This window comes from Salarias fasciatus, chromosome 2, assembly GCF_902148845.1.
Source record: "Salarias fasciatus chromosome 2, fSalaFa1.1, whole genome shotgun sequence".
NCBI lineage: Eukaryota > Metazoa > Chordata > Actinopteri > Blenniiformes > Blenniidae > Salarias > Salarias fasciatus.
This window is the reverse complement of record NC_043746.1, coordinates 21,443,894-21,459,749: the sequence shown is the minus strand read 5'-3', so window position 1 is coordinate 21,459,749 and position 15,856 is coordinate 21,443,894. Positions and strand designations below refer to the sequence as shown.

The 15,856-nt window shown below is 39.4% G+C and overlaps 1 protein-coding gene across 3 annotated transcripts in view; it reads right to left on the bottom strand.

The window, feature by feature from the left end:
- Positions 1 to 15,856, bottom strand: part of LOC115405525 (5-hydroxytryptamine receptor 4-like) — a 170,835-nt gene that overhangs the window by 84,662 nt on the left and 70,317 nt on the right. The window lies entirely within an intron of this gene.

Genomic DNA, 15,856 nt, shown 5'->3' with positions numbered 1-15,856 from the left:
TTAAGATCAACAATCAGACTGAATAGAATGTTTATACATTGTAGGAGAAAACAGAAAACCCATGCATGCACAGAGAGAACATGCAAATTCTGCACAGGAAAGATATCAAACTTGTACTGCAGCTATTCTTAATGACAGCCTCGAGAAATGCTAACCCATCATGTTATGAGAAGCCTAAAAAATATCCTCGGTTTCAAAGGGTTGAGGTACGTCCACAAGCATGAGCAAAATAAACCTGCCACTTCCAAACGCAGAGCAGTTGTACTGCATGCATCATGTGTACAAATTCTAATTTCATTCATAATTTGTGATTGACCCCTCACGGGCCAGTCAGGGACAGCCAAGGGACCGCATGTGGCCGACAGGCTGGACAATTCCCAAGTCTGACTGAATGCCAAACACCCTCAATCGAGTCCCTCGTCCAGCATCCTCACATGTTTTCTTTCTTCCTCCTCGCTCAAGCATGTCTACACTTTGATACTTAAATCAAACCCTGTGTATGGGTAAACAGCTTATCATCAGCGAAGGCCTCCAACTTTACATTGTTCCTTATTTTTTAAAAAAAAACAACAGTGGGTTGGCTCTAAAAGCCTCCGTGGGAATCCCTAATTGTTAACAATGGCTGTCTGGACACTGGCGTTCTCTCTCAGCGGGGAAAGACAAGTGTGCTATTATGCGGACTGGCACCAGAGGCGATGGACACTGTTCAAAATGGTATCAAATGCTGCTTATCGGCAACACAAACAGGGAAAAATGTGTCAGAGTGGCTGGACTGCGACGCCAGAGATCCTCCCGCTGGCTGAGACCACAAGAGAGTGAACGCTTAGGCCAAAAAAAACAAATAAGAGGAAAATAATTATGCTTGAAAGCTCTGGAGTAGAACCAAAGAATGAAAGCAGGTGGTTCACTCAGCTGGAAAAAAATTGACAAATGAAATAAATCAGTGCCTTGGAGCGAGTGGCCTCGATGACATTTTTTCTATCTGGTGGGGAAAAACAAAACAGTTCGCCTGCTTGCACAACATGAGCTTTCCCATTTTAGGTCTGGGTTCGATATGTTATACTCAAAACTTTGCTTTTCTGACCAGCAGAAACCTCGACCAACTTTGATCACGACAGGAAAAATATACATCCAGACACCACCATGGCAACCAGACACCCAGATGTGACGTTTTTTAAATAAACCTTACTTCCAAAACCCTTTCTGGGTCCTGGAACTGAAGTATGAACCTTATTCTTTGAGTTTTTGGGTTTCAAATATGACCATCCCCTTTGAGATGGTCAATCAAGGTCTGACAAGGTGCTGTAGTCACACTGGGGGTCCCCACCTCTGTGATTAGGCCCTGTGTGTGAGCAGTGTTTTCATAGCCCCTTAAGATTATTTTCCTTGCTGTGACAGGAGATTTTTTTTTCTTTTCTATCACATAAATGTGGCGGCTGCTGCTGAGGTTTGCTTCGGAATGAAAGGTTTCTGTTTTTAGCCGGCAGGTCAGACCAGAGTTTTCTTCCGGATAGCTTCTGTTATCTTTACTTAACCTCTGAAAGGAGGTTTATGCCGTGAAATCGAGCGGTGAGAAGGAATGAAACACGATCTGGTTTGAAAGTGTTGGCTACCAGAGAGTGTTTAAGTGCTTGTGACTGTTCTAATAGTTCCAACAGGTTCATACTTTTACAGGTTGCTCTGTAAGGAAAATTGTAAATGATGGACAGTCTATTGTAGCAGGAAAAAAAAAAAAAAAACAACCTTTATTACGTTTCATTTTCCTTATGGTGACCATGAACTGCAGATACAGCAAAAATGAAGAAAAGAGTGAAAAAGAAGGTTTCATGACTTCCATCAATGATCACATATGAATGTTCTTCCTTATTATCATGTGAAAGAGAGTGAGGGTCAAGAGGACGGATGGGAATTCAATTCAACTGGTTTTATGAAGGCTTCCTACTCCACCATAGACATAAGATTACCATCTCTGTTTTTATTCACTAGAAGTCTCATGTAAACCCTCCCTATATCGCATTTGCAATGCAGACAGGCTTCAGATATTATCATCTTGAAGCCATCAAATAAATCCAAAGCTCTCCTTTGTCGTCATGTTTATCTCACGACCCAAATGACTGTAACAGGCATGGTGATGGTAATTGATGCAAATGATGCAACTATTGTGAAGGAATCTGACACAAATATAATTAAAGGTGACTGAAGCAACTACAGCTATGGTAGTCTTTAGGAAAGGTGCGAACAACTCGATGGTGATCAACCGAATTGATTGTTCAAAACACATTTTACCAATAATAAAGCTAAAGTCACAGAGCAGCGCAAAGTTAACTCATGACAAATGAAACGAACACCTTTAATGTTTTATTGCATCTAGATGCGTTTCTTAAATGCACTGCAAAGACTGACGCAACCAAACGGAAACAAACGCAAGTTTGAATTTACAAGGCAATGTTTTGAAAACAATGTCAGTTTACAAGGAAATGGCAGAAATGTGGTCACTATTGACAGTTCCTTTATTCAAACCACACATACAGTGACTAATATGCTATAAAAATAATGCGAGTACATCGACGCTCATATAGACGGATGTCAACGATGGATTGCTTTTACGGGAGACTCTAAACCTTTACCTTTGGAAGAGAAAAAAAAAGTTATACACTTGTGACTTTGAATGATACAGTGATGTAAATGCACTTTCAGGACGCTTGCTTCTACAAGTATCCAAAAGTAATTAAAAGTTCCTGAACGGCAATAATTCACTCTGAGATTCTGCATTCAGCACAATGTTTTTTTGAACGATCTACGAATAAATAAGAAAAATGGATATCTCTTTAAAATATATATAACAGCCTCACTGCGGATATTTAACTGATTCTGAAAGTAATGAAGAAATATCACATTCAAACTAAAGGACAGCCAGAGGTGGAAAAGAAGGTTTTTTTTTTTTTTTTTAGATGAGGGAAGGAACCCAAAACGCTCTGCAAAGCGAAGAAGCAATGTTTTTCTTTACTGTTCTCTGGTAGAAATGGTTCCAGACTTCAGAGATTATCAGATGCATTGTGCTGAGTAAAGCTGCCATGAAGTTCATTATTACTATGTCTACGATATTTCCTGGTTTTTTTTGTTTGTTTTTATGGAGTTGAATAATCATTGCATCCTTCCTAAAATATGCAAAAACACTGGAAAAATAGGCAATATCCAAAATACTCAGAACTCTCCCTAAAACAAAACAAAACAAACAAAAAAGACAGGAAAACACCGCCTGCATTTGATGAACTGCAGAATGCATAAAGGAAGCAATCACAATCACAAGCAGTGTGCATCCGCAATCACTCAGTGTTGCACAGAAACTCTCAAAATTCACAAAACATGCATGCGCCAGAATTATTTGTGTACTAATCAAAAGCTATTCACACTCTCCCTCTTGGATTTTATTCCCGGCGATGCGGCATCATCCCCCCTGGTTAATAACACTGCACTTACCCGTCTATCAGCACGTCAACAACAGCTTTATTTCCCCTCAAGTGCCCCTACTTCTGAAATGCTAAATTATGACAAAACTATAACCATCTAATTAAAAGCCAGAAAAAAATCTATGACAAATTAACCGCCTTCTGGTTAAATTTGCAGGTAGATGAACTGCATGTAATTGAAATTCTGATCAATTTTCCAGCTTTCGTGAAAAAATGAAGGAATAAATTAATAAAGCAGAGATAAATTCAGAACTGTAATGGCATCTGGGCTGTTTCCCAAAACTATGTTGCAGAATAATCAAGTATACAAGTTTATCAAACAATAGATGACTGACAGGAGCTTTCTTCGCTCCAGATGAATGTGTAACCTGGTAAGCTGTTCTTGAGTCATGTTTTGAAAGCAAATATAGAGTAAAGGATCAAGGAGGAGTCTCAAAATATCCGTGGAAGATCTAATAATTTCTCAATCTATGGCTGGGAAAATACAGAATAGCACTGCAGTGAAGAGAGTCCTCTTAAATGCCAATACCAATTACATTCCATTCATTTCAAACTCTGGCCAACTTGTCCTGGACTGCAACTTCATCTGTAACACAATGCAAGTAGATACACGTTCATGTGGCGTTTTAATTTTTAAGTGGAATTAAATGATAAAACTGTCACATTTGACTTCAGTGTTTAAACTTCCCTCCAAGCTCTTTGGTGAAGAAGCCCCTTAATCACTTAATTAAACCAAGTCAACAGACTATTTGAGGTGTGTCAAAAGTATTTTTTCCTTTTCATGGTAAGGGACTTGCTAGGACTTTTTTCTTTCTTTTAGCAGAAAGCCGCCATGTGAACATGGTTCCAGTGACAAATGGATGTACTTTTGAAGGACCCTCCTCTGTCTTGCCGAGGAAATCAGAATAAAATAATCATGTCTTAAAACTAGGGCTGTCAAAACTAACGCGTTAATTGCGTTAATTAATGTATGTAATCAATCTCATTAAAATTTTTAACGCGTGCGCATCATGGCAAGCCTCACCTCTACCAGCGGGTGGCGGTAGTGCACCCGCATGGAGTGCAAGCTGCCTGCAAGCTGCCAGCAACGGAAGAAGAAGAAGCCTCACCTCAGCCTCGGCTCGTCTATGCTTCACATGTACGCGTTTCCGCGTCCGCTTTGGATTGTCCGCGCACCACCGATGCGCACGTGCTTTCTCCCATACTACATTTTGAGCATTTTATGCGCGTTCCATGCGGTTCGGTCCGCGTGGACCCTGGCGGACAGGAATTCATGACGATTTTTACGTCACGCGGACCATCGCGCAACGCGCACCCACGCGGACATGTGAAGCATGGACTGGCAGCAGACAGGAGGCAAAGGAGGCCTGGCGTCAATTCATTTATCAAAGCAGAAGAAGAAAGCAATATGGAGGGAGAGAAGCCGGCTGGCCCCATGGATTCTACTTGTTTGATTAGAAAAATGTTGAAGCAGTTTTCTGTTTTCCACACAAAAAGGGACACTGGCTAAGAATGCCCTGTTTAATGGTGCAGGAAAAAAGTGTATCTTTTAGTTTTACTTTTCTTGTGGTACTACATTTGTTACAGACCTGAAAATGTAACTCCTGCCAAAAGCCAACTTTAGAGGGACTGCAGAGGGAGCACTGCACACACAGAGACATCATGTTATGGTGTGCATGTTTTAGTTTTTTGAATATTTATTTTATTTGGAGCCTTAAATATAAAACACATCATGTGTTAAATATATAATAATCATGTCCTGTCGTTTTTTTGTTAATGCAATACAGGAAAAAAGGTATATTTCAGACATAGTTGGAAACTGCGATTATTTGTAATTAATCATGATTAATTTGTAAGCTGTGATTAATCTGATTAAAAAATTTTAATCATTTGACAGCCCTACTTAAAACATGAATGCAAATAGACATTAGGACATGCAAATCTTCATCAGGCAAATTTACATTTAGAAATAGAAAATTATGCTTTCAGTGTGTAAAAATTCCAGTTGTACACAGACATTGAGCATGATGTCCAGAAGGAGAAGATAATATTTCATACATACGTTTTACTTAGATTTGCATTCATGCTCAAATGTCAGTACTATAAACACTGATAATAGACAACACTTCCATAATAATAAAAAAAAAAAATCTATGATAATCACAGTACAAATTTATAGTTAAAATCAATGATGACAAACAAATCATTAGTGTCCAGAGGAAAAGCAGAACTGTACATCTTACCTGAATAGCACCGACAGCAATGATTGAAATATGGGCCAGAATTAATGAGGCTGAACCAAATGTCAATTAATCCTGAATGTTAGGCTATTATTACTCGCTGACCCATACAGACCTGATACAAAATCCATGATTGCTTTTTCAGCACCACCTGTCTCATTGCTGATTTTTCTGGTATAACGTCACATCTCACCATAACGGGAGGCACTGTTGTGTTACTGTAGGTCCTAGTGAGGTAAAATACTGAAAAAATGATCAGAGACCTTACCTAGACGTTTTTCATCTGCCGATTTTCAACTGTTACCAAAAATTATGAATGCATGACAGAAAAAGAAAAAAAAAATCAATCTTTCAGCTCTTTCCTTCAATATTTGTCACATCTCTTTTGTATTCTATTTTTCTGTAAGTTTGACCCCCGGATAACCTTGAACTAACTCAATCAACTTCTTGCATGTTTACCTTTCCAACTGGTTTATCAATGCTAACAAACGCGAATTCTGTCTCGTCTCATCTGCCAACTACAGATTACAATATCATCTGCAAACATCGTGATCTGTGGAGCCTCCCTGCTGTTGTCCTGTTCCTCTCCGCCACCAGTGGAAATGAAAGGTAGCATTTTAATGTCTCCAAAGGTAAAACAGACTGTAACTGTTCGGTGAAGTGGTTGAAATTTACGGAAGAAGAAATCCCATTGTGATGAGCAGAAATCATTTAGGTTTCAAAACAGGTACTTCTTGATGCGTGACATTCTAATGGTTGCAAAAATAGCCAATCTACTGTAATGCTTAAGAAATTCATCTAGACTCATCATAGATTATAGACATTGAGATTTCTGAATCGACAGCTAATGATGTGTAACCAATCAGATAGATAAGTGTCCGCTCATCATCCACTGGCATTAAATATTCACCAGGGAGGAGGAAGAATTTGAACATGACATCTGGCTCATGTTAAAGTCTCAAAGGGATGCTTATTTTAACCAAAACTCATGTGACCTCCAGATGAGTGGGAAAAAAAAGGGTGAAGAAAAGTCCAAGAAAGTAACAATCTCCCTGGGTTGTTTGTAAAACGTCTTCGCCTCATGTAGTCACAACTGAGCAGCAGCCCTGAGAGAGGATTAACCCTGCGTGACTGTTTTCTTCTGGACTCAGCCTGCAGATTTCAAAATGTCAGAACCCACACAGACAATGAAATGCAGTCTTTCGGTTTCCAAATTTAGCGTTCGGTCATGAATAAATCCCTAAAAACAGATTATGTAAGAGGAGTTTAGAAGCAGATTATTGTGATATTGTGATTGTGATTATTCTGACCCTGGGTCAAACTGATAGCATAAGCCATTGTTTCTGTGACAAAACAAAAGTGGGAGGGAGCTGCCTTCCCTCGTGATTTCTGTTATTAGTAAAACCATGTTCCAGATGATGGAGCGTTTCAGTAGTCAATAACACAGCAACTGTGTGCATAATTATCTATTCTGTCAGTGAGTATGCTGAATATATATATCATTTGAAAGCATATTTTCCAACTCCAAGCTGAGTCCTTATTGGATTTGAGGATATACGTTATGTGCTTTTCCCCAGTCAAAATGGGTCGAGAAGTGCTTTTAGTCACTCTGAAATGTCAAAAACTTCATAAAATCTTTAAGAGGGATGGAGCAAATGCAAAAGTATTGGGTCATGATCACCAAGCTGTTCAAGTTTTTATTACTAAAAGCCACCAGGGTCCAAAAGAATGCAGAGAAAAAAGGATGCAAATTCCAATGCAAAGCTCCAGCAAGGTGGAGCTGAGGCTCTGGTTTGGGCAGGAATCAATAAAGATGAGTCAGCTGAACCTTTTCAGGTTGAGGACGGACTTAAATCAATTCCAAGAACTACTACCAGCTTTTCTTCAAGGAGTGGACAAGACAAGCAGATAGTTGGTGTGTAAATATTCTATCATACTCACACTATACAGAGACGAGATGAACACTGGATTTCGTTTAGAATTTTGTAATCGGTATGATTAATCATTGATTAATCAACATTTCAATGTTTCAGTTTTGTTTGTGTCATGTTGGTAGATTTTTCAGTGTATTTTTGTCACTGGTTCAGGAGTTTCCATTACAGTTTTTCAGGGTTTCTTTTAGATATTCATTTTCCACTATCGAAAAATGTAGAAATCTGTTTCATGTGCAAATTAAAATGAAAATGTGCTTTCAGCTTGAGTGTAATTCACTGCAGTAAAGCAAAGTACCTAACCTTCACTCTGAAGCAAATTTAAAGTTGATATGATTTGACACAACTTTATATCTCCTTGCTTAATCACAGTTTTATTTTCTTTAACTACAGTGAAGTGAACCCAAACTGAAAACCACCAGCTCTGAAAATAGCCTGACTTCATAACTGTTAATACTGTAGGCACAGAAACTACATTTACTATGAACAGAAAAGTAATGATTGGCAATAAGATGCTTAGTAGAATCTAAACACTGGAGCAGCTTAAGGCCCTGCAACGCCCCGAGGAAACTCCTAACAGCAGCATTTAATATAAATCTTTATCGCACATCCCTGCTGAATCTATTCATGTCAAATTAGTTCCAATTAACCTGTATGTTTCTCTCCGCTGGGAAAATATTTTTTTTCCTACTTTTTAGCCATTCCCTGCAAATTAAGTCAAACGAGTAATCTGTCATTTCTGTGAATGCCGCTGACTAAAAGGTAAAAGGTTACAAGCTGCTTAAATAATCTTTAATTACCAGATAAATCTGCATCACGTACTCAGCCTTCCAGCTTGTCTAATTCGCTTTTCTGTTTTTTTTTACTCCAGTGTGTGAAGACAGAAAGGACTGAGGCACAGGCAGGAAAAAGGCAGCAGTCTTCTCTTTTTTCCTTTTTTTTTTTTTGTAAACCCAGACTCACTGACTAACTCCTCATGTGATCCAAACTCATTCAGAAATTAGTGACAGAGCGGCGAGAAGCATCACGCAGCTGCTGATGCTAATGTGCAATAAGAAGCACTGCAAGTCATTTGGAGCTAATTGTCTCCATAACAATTTCCCTGAAGGCACGAGGCGTGATTCTGGCAGCTTCCCACACGCACACACATCCCCAAACTGGAGGAAACAGGCGTCGGGCCACTCAGTGTGAGCACCGCTTCATCCAATTACTATATGTCAGTTTTCTCTGGTTGTACATCCATTTCCCCTCCAATTATCGGTCCTTCATTGGACGCATCCTAATGCGGCTTCGCCTTCTGACGGAAGAGGGAAAAATCTGAAAATGGGCTGCATCTGGGTCTCCTGAAGTTTGACAACTCGACGAGCCACGCCACCACATGCTCATCTGCACCTCCCAGGCTGCGAGACCATCACACATTTCAGACTGGTTGGTCGCCATTACGAGGTGACCACATGTGCAGCTTCAGTATGGAGGTGTTTGGGTTTGAGCTCCTGTGAAAATCCCATTTGTGTAGATTGTTGTTGTGTTTTTCCTCTTCATATAGCACAAAAAACGTACACATGGTTCTGTTGTATAGAGAAATGAGACAAGGCTGTCATTTGTCATCCCTTCTGTTTGCGCATGAGTCGTTGGCAGAGGCCATCATGATGGCGCCCGCTATACAGGCTCTATTAGTTAATTATAAGCGCACGCTAAATCTCCGGAAACATCAATACCAGCTTCACTTAGGATTATTGATTTATTTAGCAGATTCTCTGGATCTAAAATTAATCTGGCCAAGTCTGAAGCCACTTGGGAGCCTGAATTCGATACCATCCACATTGAATTATTCTCCCTTTAAGTCGTCTCCTGCAGGATTTTTTTTTTTTTTTTTTTTTTTTTTACAGAGGTATACTCATAACTTCTAAATTTGAGCAAATTTGTTCCTGTTTGAGAAAGAGAAGCAGGATTTGGAGCGATGGAGTTCTTTGCCTATTTGATGGCTAGGAAGTATATCCTCGGTCAAAATAAATATTCTACCTCTGTTATTGTGATCCTGTTCAAATGATTCCAGTCATATTCTCATAGGTGAGGAATGGCCAACTAAGTTCTTTCATATGGGCTAAATGCACACCGAAACTTAAGATGGCTGCATTACAGCTGCTAAGCTCTTTTGGTGGTTTAGATTTACCAAACAGTAGTGGTGTGTATCGCCTAGTATCTGGCGATACGATTCGTATCACGATTCATGGGTCGCGATTCGGTATATCCCGATACCAATGTTCATGACGATTATTGCGATACTTTAGGAACAACAAATTTGTAAACTAGTAGTACTTCATGAGAAAACTTGTATGAAACACATTTTATTCATCCGAAATGCAACAGAAGCACTCAAACAACTATATTTAACAGCAAACAAGTTGCAGGCTACTTTTTCATTTAAACAGTAAATAAAAATAAAGGCTACATATACCTTCAATAATGTAACATGTTTTGAGAAAACAAAGTGCAATCATTGTAAAACCTTGAACTGAATTGAATTGAAATTCCTTTATTTGTCCCACAGGGGGAAATTGCAATGTTAAGCAGCACAGAGAAAAGAAATAGAAACAAAATATGCATAAGCAAAATATGAGAATTTACAAGGTCCAACCATACATAGAAAAATTAACTATAAATTTAGAATAAATATAATTAAATAACAGATACAAACTAAATGACATAATTTAAATATAGTTTAAATATAAGTTTCAGACAGATATAAAGAAATAACAGATATACACTAACAGATATAAATCAAATATAAATTAAATATACATTTAAGATAGAACACATATGTAAACTATAATACTAATAACAGATATGAGTTACATATTATTTAAATACACATATAGGACAGACATATGTACAATATTATAGAAAAATGTGAGAGACATGAAAAGACAAATACACAGGAGTGTCATTTAGGACAGTGTGTGGTGTTTGGACTAGTTGGAGCAGTGCTGGCTGTAGAATCTGATGGCAGCAGGGAGGAAGGACCTGCTGAGGAGGCAACACTCCTTCACACACCTGGGGGGACGCAGCCTGTCCCTCACACCGCTGTCCAGGGCCCTCAGGGTGTCCTGCATGGGGACATCCTGCTCAAATGCATGTGGGTTGGTGGTGTTTCCGCGGTATTTGACTTTTGCAAAGCACATTTTACAAATGGCGTGGCTCTTATCTGTCCCTCCGTCCTTGTTGTAAATGCCAAAGTGCGTCCAGATTCTGGCTTTATAAATATTCCTCGGAGCGTCTCCCACTTCCTCCGCCACTGGAGACTGTTGTGTGATCCAATTACCGCGAGACGGTAATGTAAAGAAACCACCGGGATAGCTCTCGCGAGATGCTGTTCTTCCTCTGGCGGACTGGAGGCTCTGCAAAGCTCTTGGTGTGGTGTGCTGCCAACTAGTGGCCAGGAGTAAAAGAGCAGCACACAAAAAGACGCCGCAATGGATATTTGCCGGGTAAATACATAATTAAAAATCGATATGGACGTATTTTGAAATGATGCGAGAATCCCGTGACGTCATATCGCGATATATCACCGAATCGATTTTTTTAAACACCCCTACCAAACAGAAAATATCAGCTCTGCCCTCACATGAGATACATCTATGACTGGGTCAGAAATCACTCAAACTCTGTTTGGGTAGGAGTTGAAGCTTCCCTTTCAAAATATCCGGAAAGGGACTTACTGCTAAGAAATGTAACAAATGTTAAGACATTAAATTGAGTAGTAATAACCCAGTTACTCTTCATGCCCTTGTGGCTTGGCGACATGAGAGAAGATCCAAGTTTACATCTGTTTTCACCCCTATTGTGAATAATCTTCGCTTCCAGCCTGGGATGTCTGATGCTGATTTTAAACAGTGGGGGGATTATGACATTCACAGACTGAGGGACGCACTCTCTGATGGTTAGAGTTGCCAACCGTTCCTTGAAAAACGGAATCGTTCCGTATTTGGATGTAAAAGTGTGCGTTCCGTATTGAGCTGAAAAGGAACGCACTTTGTTCCGTATTTTTGTGAGAGTCAAAACGTGAGCAATGGAACATGCGCTTTTTTTGAAAACTTACGGTAAATTGTTCAGCGGCTCTCTGACGTTCTGTGACCAATGAGCTGACAGAGATGGCTCGACAACACAGAATCACTCTTATCTCATTGGTCAAAAAAAGGCCTTTCCTGGCAGGCTACGGCAGCTCATTGGCCAGTAGTCAGTTTGGTCACAGAGCGCATGGGAAGAAGGAAATCAAAACATTACAGCAGCGCGCAGCATGGCTTCCAGAGACATGTAAGTTTGTGCCGTTTCCATATCGGATATATTATGTTTAGTTCATTGATTTGTGTCTGCTGCTGCAGACTGTGGAGTGTTTTCAGTTTAGAAACGGAACCTTGTTGGTTTTTTTGTTTAGAAGGTTTTTCAGTTTTGATTTGGCACTTTTTTAGTTGAAAATAAAAAAAAGAACATGTTAAAATCCAGAAGAGACAGCAGCTGTTTGTTATTTTGCACATTTAGCAACAAATATAGAATAGAATAGGAATAGAAGACTTTATTAATCTCACAGTGGAGAAATTTACAGGTGTATAGGCTCATAGAACACACAGCGGGGTGCAAAAGTAATGAATGGTGCAATAATTAACAAGTTATAGTGCAAATCATACTAGGATGGACAATAGAAGCTAAAGACAATGAAGATTTAACTGTATGTACAACCTGAATCTTAAAAATGTAACAGGATATATATATATGTGTGTATATATATATATATATATATATATATATATATATATATATATATATATATATATATATATATATACAATATATACAATACAATATGCAATATATGATGCAGTATGATATAATACGTACAATATGTTTTAGCAGAGTGAATGGATGATAAAGTGTCGCTGAATTTCTGAAAGGGCGGGTGCAGGATATTATAATGTCCAGGATTAGGTTATATTCTGCACAGTAGAATTGTACAGTCTGGCAGCGGTGGGGATGAGAGACCTGTGGTAGCTCCTTCCTGCTCTGAGGGTCTCAGTCGCCTCTGAAGGAGCTGCTGAGCTGCTCTACCGTCCGGTGCAGTGGCTGAGAGCTGTTGTCCATGATGATGATGATACTTGAATGATAACTGTCTCACTGTAGGTCTCAAATACAAACTTATCAAGCTGATCATGAGTTATTGCAGTCTTGCCACTGTAGGTGTAATGCAGTAGCGTAATGTGTTTTTATAGTCTGTAATAGGTATAACTGTGGCAACATGCTGTTATATGTGCGTTTTTCACCCCCAAAAAACCTTGTTTTTTTCAGCTGCCCGCGAGAGGCGTTCCTTATTTCAATCTCTGGGAGTTGGCAACCCTACTGATGGTATAGTCATGACATTTACACAACTCAGAGAAATATTCTATACCCAGGCATGACTTCTTTCCTTCTTTGCAGATAAGGCATCATATCTTGCACAATTCCACATTAGCTGAGAACCACGAATGCTCTCCTGTTGAGAAATTATTATTTTCAACATTTAGAGAGACGTCTGTATCGACATTATAGAGTTATATATTCAGCAATTCCAGTAGATTTGCAGAGGCTTAAAGGCACATGGGAGGAAGAGCTAAAAATATAATGGATGATGAAGACTGGAGAGAAAAGTGGAGATGTGTCTCTCATATTGGGCCTCCCAAGCCGACACCTAACATCACAACAGATAATAACACGTATTCTTACTTATGCAGCAAGGAACAATATTTCACTGCAGTGGATCAATGAGAAGGATCCATGTGTTAAAGGCTGGCAAGAAGTGTTGTTGGATCTAGTGCCGCTGGAGTATCTGACATGTGTTTTTTTATTCCCCTTTATTGATCTGTTCAGTTTTACTTCTAAAAGTGTAAAAAAAATAGAAAAAAATTGTTAAAAAAAGTTGTACTAATGTTAGTTGTAATCCATTAGTAGCAAGAACAAACAGGTAAAACTTTCCCCTGCTGCATGTGTTCATTGTTTTCATCAGCTGCTTCTTGTCGTCAGTTCATAGATCAGTTTTTTTTCCCCACTTCTAAATGACAGAGTTTCAGCTGAACTCAGAGAGAATCAGGCTCAGCCAATTTGTTAGAGCTCTACAATAATCCCGCTGCCAGCATTTAATTCAGAAAGCCAAATGAAGGGAATAAAGTAATACTAGAGTTAAAATTTATAGGAAGTAGCTCATTTTCACTTTCGATACCTATTAAAAGTGAAAGGTTTTCTACACCGAGAAGTTTTATTCAAATGTATCCACTCTGAATCAAAAAAAAAAAAAAAAAAAAAATGGCCAGGTTCTTGTGAACGGAGCTGTTTGATCAAAAAAATATGTTAATATATACAGATAAAACTGAACCCGTCTCCATGTGCATAGAGCTGTATTTAGTTCTTACAATTTAAAGAAGTAACCTCATGGAATAAATTTTCATTAACTTGCAGATGAACGGTTGGTTAAAGACCAAATTTGTATTAAATAAAATTAAGATATGACTGATTGAGCTGATTGTATGAGTGTCAACATCTTCGGCATAAAATGGGAGTGAGGAGTACGGCTGCCAGTGTATTTCACGCACATCCCTCTCCTAGTGGGTCTGTTTATATGTTTGGGATTCTGGGAGATTGCCTGTGCGTTGGAGTGGAGTCTCCCGCCTGGGGGTGAAAGCCTCTTAAACCTCTCAGGGTTTGAGAAAAATACATTATTGAGTGTGTGTGTGTGTGTGTGTGTATACGATGACTGACGGAACTCCTGTACATGAATCAATGAATTTGGAAAGGTAACTGAAAGATCCACTCGCTGAGAAGATTAATAACGACAGAAACAGAAATAGAAAGACGGGCAGACTGAGAGTAAAGAGAGAAACCGAGACAGATGGCTCGGAGATTGAGCAAATAGAGATGATGGAGGAGGAGACGAAGGGGGCAGAACGGCATCCGCAAACTTTGGCCAAGTCTCACCTTGGTATGACTGACCCACATTAATCCATCATGAAGTGTCATTTCACTCAGCGAGGCCTGGCAGCGCTTGGAACTTCACTCCAGGCCAGAGGAATCAGGGTCAGACTAACGTGAAAAATGGCTTTCTCCACCACGCTTACTGGAGCCCACTTCCTAAATTGGCTATTAAAGAACTTTGGACCTCATATCGCAGCTTGATCACCAATGTGACTCTCACTGAGAAGCGGACCTGGTCGATTTTCCTTTTCTTTTTTTCTTTTTTGCATGGTTGGTTTCATTGTAATTTGGATGAACACGGTGACCTTCAAGCTGTGCGAGTCCCTGCAGTAAAATGAGTGACTTTCATGGAAACATGACTGAATTTACTTAAAATCAATCCCAAATTCTAAAAAGTGGCTCAGACAATTTTGAGGGAGTTGAAAGGTGAAAAATGACGGCTTGATTTTGGGAGGACTTTTATTGAGGTCGGTTCAGTCGATCAGCCGTACGTTGATTCATCTTTTATACCCACTTCACTCGAGTCAGATGAACGGTACACCACTCAATTAAGGGGCCAAGACAGAAACAAGCAGTGACGCCCGCAGGACATTTCTCTGTGAAATTAAAACAAAGCATTCTGAAAACCCACCGAGGATTAAGTGCTGGTAAATGCCAGGAGTAAATATGACTCTTAATATAATGAGCGTGTCTTTTTAGATTGTGGGAGGAAGCCTAAGCCCCCAGAGAAAACTCACACAGAAGGGAGTCGATGGTAAATCATCCAGCTCTGAGGAAAGCGTGATCTGACCCACACACACAGCAAAGCATCAAACATCGATCAGGATTTAAAATAGAGGTAGTTGCATTTTTTTTTTTTTTTTCAAAAAATATCCAATATGCATATGTGAAATTTTACAAATGAGTTACCAAATAACTGCAATGTTTATAATTCACCACTTATTTTCTGTCTGCGCAGGCGATTAGCAGCCAGAGTCCTCTCTGTTGCTTGGTTACCTGTTTTCTTTACTGACGGCGTGCCGACAAGAGGGCTTCCTGCAGGTGCTCGGCGATAAGACAAAGAGGCTTTACTTCAGCCACAGAGGACACGCTGTTCAAGCAAGTGGGGAAAAGAACCGAAAAGGTGGCTGGGTTTAGTTTGTTTGCTGCTTTAGTGCACAGGTTTAACACAGTTTAGCAGATCACAGGACCTTTCTACATTCTGCAATTGATTCAGCTT